This window comes from Vombatus ursinus, unplaced genomic scaffold, assembly GCF_900497805.2.
Source record: "Vombatus ursinus unplaced genomic scaffold, bare-nosed wombat genome assembly UNPS02014837.1, whole genome shotgun sequence".
Lineage (NCBI taxonomy): Eukaryota > Metazoa > Chordata > Mammalia > Diprotodontia > Vombatidae > Vombatus > Vombatus ursinus.
The window spans coordinates 5473718-5486173 of record NW_020954615.1 but is presented as its reverse complement, the minus strand read 5'-3'; positions in this window follow the sequence as shown (position 1 = coordinate 5486173).

Here is a 12456-nt window from a genome sequence, read left to right as displayed (position 1 = left end):
CATTCTCTTTCTTCTTTCTTTCTTTTTTCTTTCATCCTTCCTTTGTTCCTCCTTTCCTTCCCTCCCCCCTCCCTCCTTTATTTCCTTCCTTCTTTCTTTTTCTTCTTCTCTCTTCACATAGGGTATTACACCCCCACCTGTGGGTGTTCTGCCCAAAGGGAATGTAAATTTTAATGTCTGAAACTTTTTTTCTTGTTTTCATTTTTTCCTCTTAAAAACCGGTCTTAACCCCAAATCACTCCAGTTCCAGGCCAAGCCCAACTTGGTCACTGTTTGGGACCTGATTTGGCCCAGAATGAAAATAACAATTGTTTCTGTTTTTTTTTTTTTTTGCCAGAAACCCAGAGAGTTTTCCCTCCCAGATCTATTTTTTTTTAAAGAGGTCATTCTTTGTCTCATTTTTTAAGCCTTAATCCCTGAAAGGGTGCTTCCTCAGTCAAACTGAGACCTGTTAAAGACCTTAGCCTGAAAAGGCCAAGGTCCCTTACTGCATCCTGGGTCATCTCCAGTTGTCCTGATCCATATCTGTCTCCTGGACCCAGATGGCTCCAGAGGAGAAAGTAAGGCAGGTGACTTGGCACAACCTTTCCTCACTTAAATCCAATTCCCTTGCATGTGATGGAATCGCCTCCCTGATGTCATGATCCTCTTTGAGAAGGAAGGACAAACAACAAGTAAACAACCTGGGGACTGTACTTGCTTGGAAAGAATAACAGGTATGCAACACAAAAAATACAGGAGTGAAATTCTGTCAATGTGCTGCCTACATGAATGGAGGCGTAGCAGCGATATAAAGTTCCCAAACAACCCAATATTGCTTTGGTTCTTGGGAATGTAAAAACATAGTGTGGTCATAGTATTGGAAAGTTACCTGCCTTTCAAGTTGGGAAACCTAAATTCAAATCCTACCTCTGGGCCTTATATGAGATTTGTACAAGAAATTTAATTTTTCTTGGATTTCTTGTGTGGAAAATGGTTGGGGATGTTGCTTCTGCATATCACTCAATCGGGGGTGGATGCCTATTAGACAACATCGGAGTTAATTTAAGCTGGGAGGGAATAGGTGGAAATTGAACAAAAGAAGCCATAAAATAAAATTGGTGAGTTAATAGACTAATCATAGAAAAGCAGTTGTGAGGTTAGGTGTAGATTAACATATCTGTATCCCAAGCAAAAGGGGTGTGGGCATACCCAAATAAGGGCAAAAGTAAATGAGGCCAGGTCTCTGAATTGTGGTGAGTTGGAGATGTAAACAGGGGCGGCTACTCACATGGGGAAATTAGCCTCTTGGGATAGGCTGTAATCTCTGTAGTACCCAGCCAATGGGAAAACGGGAGGGAAATTAAAATTGGGAAGAGGGAATAAAAAGGTGTGTATCCATCAACACATGTGTTCTCACATGCGTGCTCTCACATGTGGGACCACCGGCCTTCCCAGGCCTTTAATAAAGCTTCTTGCTGGTTCAACAATGGCTTTGCAGAAATCATGCTGAAGGTAACACTTGGATCCTCATATGTAAACTAATAAAGTTAGAATAGATCATTTCTAAAGTCTCTTTTAGGTTTAAATTCTGTGATTCAAAATTTCAAAAACTTAAACAAAAGTCTTTGAGAAGCGCCAGAAATCATCACAAAGTCCATACAGGAGAGCTCCTGCACTTTAATCAAAGGAAGGATTGCCACAGTCTCTCTCCAAGCTTATCTAATTTTAGGCACAATTCTAACCAGTTTGGTTATCTTGTTTACAAACCCAAAGGAGACTAGAAACAGGAAGTTGGTCAGACTAGTAGAGATAAGTATGTTGACAATAGCAAAAAGTGACAGCTGAACCAAGGGAGACAGAAAAAACATAAAAATGTGAAAAAAGCTCATAAAATATAGTTGTCTGCAGTCATTTAGAGTATCAGCAAAGAGCCCCATGTTCCAAATTAGTCCCCAAGGGCAAAGCAACATAGCTAAGTAAGATATTTGGCATTCATGGTGATATCCTTAAGTCAACAAAAAAATATATTAGTTGGCTATATGCAGAGTTGTAAGTAATATATTTTAAAGGAATTTCCATAAAACATAATTACTGTGAAAAATTGCACTTAGGATAATAATATTTAGAGCTAAAAAGGATCTTGGAAATCACACTGGATTAGATATATTACAATATCATTTGACAGAGAAGAAAACTGAGGGCCAAAGAGGTGACCTTGCTCCAGGTCACTGAAGTGACAAAGCTTGATGTCCTGAGCTCACAGCCAGCTCCCTGAAAATTCAGATTCAGTGCTCTTTGCATTATGACATACACATGTATCATGCAGATAGGAAAGTTTCCATCCAAAAATTAACTTGGAATCTTAATTTTTTTTTTAAAAAGATGAGCATTCTTTCTCATAGAATGATGTAGTATGGAGAAATCTGGATTTGGATTTGGATAGGTAGACCTGTGTTCAAACTCTATTGCTTCTTAATTTGAGGTGACAGTGGTAGGATACAAAGATGTAAATTCACATCCTACCTCAGACACTTACTTCTTCTCTGATCCTGGACAAGTCACTTAACTTATCTTAGCCTCACTTTTCTTTCCAGTAAAATTGGAATAATGATAATTATAACAATAACAATAATAATAATAATACCTACCTCATTGGGATGTTTTTGACAATCAAATAATACTAGCAACACACTTTTCAAATATTATGGTACCATACAAATGTTAGTTGTCATCATTATTAATGTACGTTATATCTGTGAATCTCAGCTTCCTCTTCTGTAGGATGGGAAAATCTTACTTATATTGTGTGAGTTGTGAGGGAAATGCCTGTAGACATAAACATGCTATATACACATGTTCTTATTCTTAATAAAAACCCCAGAGAAAAGTACTTTTGGGCCACTTATAGAAAGACAAGCAGGGTTTGGACAGAATGGGACAGTATAGAGGAGATGGGAATTGTAATAATGAAGAAAGGATCCATATTATGAGATCATGGACCAATATTTTCCCAAGAGATAAGTGGTCAAAGGAGATGAACAAACAATTTTCAAAATAAGGATCACAAACACTTATCAACCACATGAAAGAATGATCCCAATCACTCCTAATAAAATCAATGAAAATTCAAACTACTTTCAGGGTTTACCTCATCCCCAGCAAAATGAAAAAGGTGACAAAAGAGGGAAATATCTGATGTTGAATGGGCTGTAGAAATACAGGATTGCAATACTCTGTTGGTGGAACTGCAAATTGGCCCAAATATTTTGGAAAGGAGTTTGGAATTTGGAATTATGCTCAAAAATGATGAAAATGCCTATCCTTATTAACCTACATGCTCCAATCCTAGGTATATATCACAAGGAGATTTAAAAAAGAGAAATATCATATGTGTGTGTATTAAAAAATACATCATAGCTACACTTTTTGTGGTAGCAAAAATGTAAACAAAATGGAATTCCGTTGGGGAACAGATAAACAAATTGTGATACATGAAGCTGATAGAATATTACCATTCAAGAAGAAATGATTCATATAAAAAATTCAGAAAAACATGGGAGGGGCAACTTATTTGAAGTGAAGTAAAGTTAGCAGAACTGATAACGTAAATTAAGAGAATAAAAACAAAACAAAACTGAACTCTCTGTAATCCTAATGTGCCAGCTTAATCCTGGAGAATTGAGGAGGAAATACACCTCTTTTCTTGCACTGAAGTTTAGGTCAATGTGGGTGGAATATCACATATGCAGCCAGACATGGGCTAAGCATTGGTTGTTCTGAGGTAGCTTTTTTTTTTAAATCTTTGTTATACATAAAATCTGAGTAGGAAAGGGGAGAGGGTTATATTTGGAAATGTACATGGTGTAAATAAAAACAAAAGAATACAAAAACACTTTTCAAAATAAAAGAAGAGAAAATAAATTGCAGAGCACAATGTGTTGTATATTACGTATACAGTGAATTAGCACAGCAGAGCACCTTCTCTGGTCTCATTTTCCCAATTTGCATTGAAACAATAGAATAGATTTCCAGAAGGCAGTGATTTCCTTTGGTGTTCAATTATCAAAAAACAATGAAGAGCTGTGGTTTTCTATTAATGTCACTCAAAAGCCCCTATCAGTGTGATTCTAATTGATTATCAACTAGTAGCCTCAATTAGTCTTTAAAATAGAGGTATTTACTAAAATGGCATTTTAATAGCAATTGGTGTAAAATGTTCTCCCTCCCCTCAAAGCCTAGGGCATATACACACAGGTTCCAGAATAGAGTGGTTTTAAACTTACTATGTTATGGTAGTAGCCATATAGGTCAAGAACATGTAGCCAAAATGTAAAAACTTTAGTTGGAAGTTCTTTCTTAAATCTGTACAATTAATCTCTGATTCAAGGAATTATGCACCATGAAGTAGCTTTCTCCTTCAGGTGACTTTTTTTTTCATGTCTGTGCCTATGCTTTTCTGCATTATGTTGAGGGCAGCACTATCCTTTAGGAGTGTAACCTAAATATCATCCTTGAGTCCTTACTCTCTGTCATTCCCCATATCCGATCTGTGCTAAGTCCTGTCAATTTTACTTTTGCAATATCTCTTAAATATTTCCACTTTTCTTGTCTGATACTGCTTCCACATAGGTACAGGCCCTCATCATTTCACTCTTCTTCCATTGTAATAGCCTTCTGGTTGGTCTACCTGCATGTCTTCCCTCACACCAATTTGTCCTCCATTCAGCTCCTAAAGTGATTTTCTTAAAGCTCAGGTGCAACCATGCATCCCCTAATCAGTAAACTCCAGTGGCTTCCTATAATCTCCGGGATCAAATGCAAATTACTCTGTTTAGCATTCAAAACCTTCCATAACCTATCTTCCCTCCCCACGCCCATCTTTCCAGTCTTTTTTATTAATTAATTCATTTTTAGTTTTCAACATTCACTTCCATAAGCTTTTGAGTTTTAAATTTTCTCCCCCTCCCTTTGTGCCTCCCTCCTCAAGACAGTGTGCAGTCTGATATAGGCTCTACATATACATTCCTATTTAACATATTTTCACATTAGTCATGTTGTAAGGAAGAATTAGAACCAATAGGAGGAATCACAAGAAAGAAGAAACAAAAAAAACAGAAGAAAAAAAAGAGCAAATAGTATATGTCGATCTGTATTCAGACTCCATAGTTCTTTCTCTGGATGTGGATAGCGTTTTCCACCATGAGACTTTTGGAGATGTCTTAGATCCTTGCATTGCTGAGAAGAGCTTAGTACATCAAAGTTAGTCATGATACATTGTGGTTGTTACTGCATGCAATGTTCTCCTGGTTCTGCTCACTTCACTCAGCATCAGTCCATACAAGTCTTTCAGGTTTTTCTGAAGTCTACCTGTTCATCATTTCTTATAGCACAATAGTATTCCATGACATTCATATACCACAACTTGTTCAGCCATTCCCCAATTAATGGGCATTCCCTCAATTTCCAATTCTTTGCCACCACAAAAAGAGCAACTATAAATGTTTTTGTACATATGGGTCCTTTTCTCATTTTTATGATCTCTTTGAAGTGCTAGTGCTGGGTCAAAGGGTATGCACATTTTTATAGCCCTTTGGGCATAGTTCCAAATTGCTCTTCAGAATGGTTGGATCATTTCACCAACAATGCATTAGTGTTCCAATTTTCCCACATCTTCTCTAACATTTATCATTTTCCTGTTTTGTCATGTTAGCCAATCTGATAGGTATGATATGGTACCTCAGAGTCATTTTGATTTGCATTTCTCTAGTCAATGGTGATTTAGAGCATTTTTTCATTACTATAGATAGCTTTAATTTCTTCATCTGAGAACTGCCTGCTCATATCCTTTGACCATTTATCAATTGGGGAATATCTTTCCAGTCTTTTTACTCTTCACTCTCTGCTACGTGTTCTGATCCTGGGACACTGGTCTTGCTTGATCCTGGGACACTCCATCTCTTGACTCTGGGCATATTCTCTGGCTGTCCCCATGCCTGGAATATTCCTTCCCTCATTTCCACCTCCTGGCTTTCTTCAAATTCCAACTAAAATCCTGTATTCTACATAAAGTCTTTCTCAATTCCTCTTAATTTTAGTGTTTTCTTCTCTTAATTCTTTTCCATTTATCCTGTAAATACTTGTTTGTACCTGTTTGTGGTCGTCTTTCCCATTAGATTGGGAACTTCTTGAGAACAAGGACTGTCTTTTGCCTTTTTTGAGGGGGAGAGGGGTATCTCCTGTGCTTAGCATAGTGTGTGGCAAATAGTAGGCACTTTGTAAATGTTTGCTGACTGACTATTAATATTTGTCCTTCATGTGTCTCTCTCTTCTCCAGATTGAATGCACTGTCTCCTACTATTTTTGTCTCTCCAATGCCATGAGTGGTCATTGGAAAGAGGGAGCAAAAAAAGGAAGAAATTCTCTGCTCTTCCCTTTAAAAAATTATCTTGAACTGAAATTTTCTGTTCTAGAATTGAAAATTTCCTACTTGGGCTGGATTCCTCTGAACTGAGTTCACAGATGAACTGACTGATATTCCTTATTGCTAGGGGGAACATCACCACTTCCCTAGCATATCAGGCTTATAACCTTGGCCTCGTCCTTGACTTCTCAGTTACACTCAACTCAAACATCCAGTCCACCACCAATGCCTGTTCTTTCTGCCTTCACATCTCTCCTATATGACCTTTCTCTCCACTCAGATAAACTATTGGTTCAGGTGAACCAATTAGTTCATGTCCTTATCATCTCTCACCTGTTACAATTGCCTTCCAATTGGTCTCAATGATTCAAGTCTTTCCCCTCTCCAGTCTACCTTCCACTCCTTAGCCAAAGCAATTTTCTGTGAAGTGTAGATCTGACTTTGTCATCGTCCTACTCAAAAGCCCCAGTGGTTCCCTTTTAACTCCAGGATCACATGTAAAGTCTCCCGTTGTTATTTAAAGGTCTTAATAATTGGTCCCCTTTCCACCTTTCCAGTTTTCTCATTTTTTATTCCAGTTCACATCCTCTATGACCCAGGGATGCCAGCCTGCTTATTATTCCCAAGAACACTCCATTTGCCAGTTCTGTGCCTTCTTATGGGCTGTCTCCTATGCCTGAAATGCTTTCCCTCCTCACCTTTGCCTACTGGATTCCTTCGTGTCTGGCTCCAATTCCATCTTTTGCAAGGAAGGTCTTTCATGAATTGTAGGTATCTTTCCCTCTGAGGTTAGGTTCTATCCACCCTGAATATACCTTAGATGGATATAGCCATTTAAATTTTGTCTCTTGTCTCCCCTGTTAATATGTGAGATCCTTGAGGCACAAACTCTTTTCTTGTATCCCCAGTTTTTATAACAATACTTAGCACATAGTAAGCACTTCATAGAGACTTGATGACTTGACACTATGCAAATTGGAGGCATTATGATAATTATAATAATAGCTAGCATTTATATAGCACTTAATGGTTTTCAGAGTCCTTTGCATATCCTACCTCATTTGATCTGTGAGGTAGGTGGGTGCTATCATTATCCTTATTTTACAGATGAGGAAACTGAGACTGAGAGAGATTAAGTGACTTGTCTAGGGTCATACAGTCAATAAGTGTTTGAGATAGGATTTCAACTTGAGTCTTTTGAATTCTAAGCCCAACATTACCTACAACTCCCCATAATTACAAATAAGCTTCAGTTACCTGGAAAATTGACTTGAGGGAAAAGGCTCATTCCCAATGCTGCTAGGTGTAAGTCACTGTGGCAATAACCATGCTTTTACTAGCTCTGGTATGCATGACAGGATCATCTATGCAGATTTTCCTTCCTTGTTACGCTCTGCCCAGACTAACATTGAAATCAGTGTGCATCCTCTCTGCACCCAGTGACGACACACCAGCAACCAAAGTGGTCACTGGGGGAATGGAAATGCCCTTTTTCCAGCCTCCTGAGTGAAGAATCCATATGCAGAGAATTGAGAATTGACCACTTAAAACAACAACAAAACCTACAACACCTTTGAGACTGCTAATTGCTTAGCGACATGGCACTTGGAGTTCTTGTAATGCCATCTTAGGCTTCATTAAACAAGATGCACTGTTGAGAAATTAGGAGGTGGTGATAGAACCGTCTGTCCCAGTTAGACTCTCTCTGCATGATTGTGTCCTGGGCTGAGCACCAGAATGTAGGAAGTTCCCTGAGAAGCTGGAGAGCATTCCAAAGGAGCATGATCAGGATGGCGAAGGGCCTTCGGTTCATGCCAGTTCTCTTTATTTCAAAGTCACTTCTCTTTCCATCACTCCATTGCTGGCACTGAAGCTTCCAGGATGAACCTCCTGACAAATCAAGGTCGATGCTGATTCAGGTTGGAGCCTGAAATAACACCACCTACTATTCACAGGGCATTTTCACTGAAGTAGAGAGAAATGAATCAACAGTGTGACTTGGGAACCACTGGAGGTAACAGGATATTGGGATGAATTAGGAGAAGGATGATGTCCAGAATGAGAATGGTGATAGTCTTGCTGCCCTCTAGCCTAAGCAGGCAACACATAGAATGCTGTGGTCAGTTCTGAGAACCACGGCTTAGAGAGGAAATGGATAAACTGGGGGAATATCCAGAGAAGGGAACTGGGATAATGGAGCACATTGAGCCCATGCCAAAAGCTTGGGCTTCAGTTGAAGGAATAAGGGATATTTATCCAGAAGAGAAGATTCAGGGGGGACATAATAACTCCCTTGAAGTATTTAGAAGAAGGATTAAGTTTGTTCTGCTTGACCATAGATGACAGAAGGAATAATAATGGAGAAGTTGCAGTTAGGTGGTGCAATGAATAAAATACTGGATTTGGAATCAAGAACACTTGAGTTCAAATTCTGCATAAGGCCTTTACCAGTTGTGTGACCCTGGGCAAGTCACTTAACCTCTCTCATTTTCAGTTTTTGCATCTGTTAAATGGGGAAAATAATAGCACCTACTTTACAGAGTTGTAGTGAATATCAAACAAGATAACATATGTAATTTGCTGTTGTTCAATCATGTCTGACTTTGTGACCCCATTTCAGGTTTTCTTGGCAAAGATACTGGGGCAGTATGCCATTTCTTTCTCCAGTTCATTTTACAGATGAGGAGGGGGCCATCTCCAGTCATCCTGATTTAAATCTTGCCACTGGACCCAGGTGGTAAAGTGAGGCTGGTGACTTTGCACAGCCCTCCCACTTGCAAGTCATGGCATCACCTTCCTAATGATCTTCAAGAATGAAGGACAAACAATAACAATGACAGATGAGGAAACTGAGCAAACAGGGTTGAATGACTTGCCCAACCAGTAAGTGTCTAAGGCCAGATTTGAACTCATGAAGATATTTTCCTGATTCCTAGCCTAGTGCTCCATCCATTATGCCACCTAGCTCCCCATATGTAAAGTGCTACATAAATGATAGTTATTGTTGATGATAATGGTGATGATGATATAATGATGATGTAAATATGATGATGATGACTTGAGGTCAGGGAAAATAAAACAAAACAAAATAAGACTTCTAACAGTAAGAGCTTTCTTACAGTAGAATGAGGTCACTATGGAGTGAAGATCTCAGGTCTTTTTCAGTAGAAGTTGGAATCAGGGGCTGGATGGCTATTTGTTGGGAATGCAGTAGAGAGGATTCTTCAAGTACAGGAAACCTCTCTATGGATTGGTTGTTGGAAGTTGGAAGGGTTAAGATCCCTTCTAACTCAAAGATTCTGTGATGATGTGAACTCATTCCTTGAGTGGTCTATCCTATATCTGACACGAGAAAGATTTTGAAGGGTGGCTAGGTGGCATAGTGGATAGAACACCAGTCCTGGACTGAGGAGGACCTGAGTTCAAATCCAGCCTCGGACACATAACACTTACTAGCTATGTGACCCTGGGCAAGTCACTTAACCCCATTGCCTAGCCAAAAAAAAAAAAAGAGAGAGAGAAAGATCTTGAGTCATCCAAGGCATTAAACTTGATGACTAGGACACCATATATAAATATATACACTTTGATGGGCCTGGATCTTCTCTCATGCCAATTTGTTTCTTTAAACATTATTGGACCAAGATGAGCTTGAGATTCAATGAGCCTTAGTTTGCATTTTAAGTACTTGTTACATTATGAGGTAGGTACCTTAGTAGCAAAAACTTGTAAAACCAAACTTCAGGAAGCAGGTTTATTTCTTTCTTAATTTTCTGATTTGAAGAGATTCTTGAGCTTTCTATTCAGGGGCACTCACACCTTGCCTCCAGCCTCTATTCTTTCCTATCTCCAATATAGGACCTACACAAATGCCAAATTGGTGTCCTATAGCATTGGTTGGCTGCATCAGGCTTCTGCTCCAAAAGCTTCAGTGGCTCCCTAGTGTATCTAGATAAAATACAAACTCCTCTTTGACTTTTACAATCTGTCCCAAGACTACTCACATTCCAGTCAAACTGGCCTCCTTGCCATTATTTGCATAGAGCATTCCACCTCCCTTCTTACCTTTGCATAAATCATACCCAATGGCCAGAACTCTTTTCCTACTTATTTCTGCCTCTTGGAATACCTACTTACACAGAAGGGTCAGTTTACATCCAGTGTCCTACATGAGACATTCTTGTTATCCCCCACTGTTAATGCTTTACTGCCATTTTTTGGCATATCTATCTGTCTGTCTATCTATCTATCTATCTATCATCTATCTGTCTATCTCTGTCTCTCTCCTCTCTCTCTCTCTCTCTCTCCATATATCCATAAACATGTTATTTCATACCCACTTCCTATAGAATATAAGTTCCCTGAAGAAAGGACCATTTTCATTATTTTCTTTTTACTCCTAGTCCTGAGAAATGCTTATGAATAGATGAATTAAACCAGAGAAGATAGGCCCATCCTGCTGAAGTAAACCTTGTTCAGACGAAAGAATTGTGACCTCCTTGCCCCAAAACTTCTCCCATGCAAAAAGCAGTCCATTTCACATTTTTAGTACTTCAATTGTTAATAAAGTTTCCTTAAGGCAATCCTTAATTTACTTATTGGCTAATTCTACTCGGCAGCTAGGTGGTCAGTGAATAGAGCTCTGGGACTAGAGTCAAGAAGACCTGAATTTAAGTCTGGTCTCTGACACTCGCTAGTTATGTGACCCTTGGCAAGTCATTTAACCTTGTTTGACTCAGTGTTCTCATCTGTAAAATGAGCTGAAGAAGAGAATGGCAAACCACTTTGTCAAGAAAACCCCAAAAAGGGTCATGAAAAGTCAGATATGACTGAAATGACTGAACAACAACAAAAACTCTACCTGCTGCTCTGATTTCTACCCAGTAAGGAGAAATAGAATAAGTCTAATCCCTCTTCTGTGCCCTTTGACAGCCTTTCAGATAATTGAAGGCAGCTTTTATATCCCTCACTATCTTCTCTTCTATAGATTAAAATTCCTCAGTTTCTTCAATTAATCAACATGTGATGTGCACTTGAGGCCATTTATCAGAGTGGTTCATCTTCCTGTGAACATTCTCTAGCTTATCCCTGCACTTCTTAAAATATGGAATGGGCCAATCACCAACTTATTCTGAAATCTTATGTATCTCTTGATGCAAGGATGACACTTTTTTTTTCTTACCTGCTATTTGACTCTATTGAGTTTCTAATGATATTATTACTTGGGAAATCTGTTACCTACCTAGACACCCTGTTGGACTGGATTGTACCCATAATATAGACAATTTTTCCAAATGATAAAAATTGGCCTCGAATGCCTAATGAACAGCTCTAGTTAAAAATTCTAAAGCTTTTCCCTCAGGGCAAAGCTGAGAAGCAAGGCAAATCCAAAGAAGCACCATGCACAAACAAGCAGTCTTTTATCTAGAATACTTGAAATCTAAGGAACCGTTTTATGTTGCTGAGGGAACAACAGAAATCAACAGGCTTTCAAAAACCTCATATTAAGTGGAAATATGTTTAACATGATTGTACATGTATACATGTATATATATATATATATATATATAACATATATATGTATAGCCTATATCATATTGCTGGCCATCTTGAAGAGGGGGGAGGGAAGGGAGAAAAGTTTGGAACTCAAAATCTTATAAAAATTAATGAAAACTATCTTTAGTTGTAATTAGAAAAAATGAAATGCTATTTACAATAAAAAAGTAAAAAAAAACACCCCTCATATTAAGCACCTGCTATATGCTAACACTGTGTTAAGTGCTTGTGATATAAATACAGAAATGAAACAGGCCTTCCTTTCAAGAAGCTCATGATTGATTAATCAATCACTCAATCAATTGAAAAGCATTTATTATGTCCTTACTATGTATCAGGAACTGGAGATACAAATACAGAAGTGAAAGGGTCTCCGGCTTCAAGGATTTTACTTTCATTTGGGAGAAAGAACATACATACACATTTGTATATATATGTACACACATATATGTATATGTATATATGTACATGTATGTATGTATATGTGTACACACATA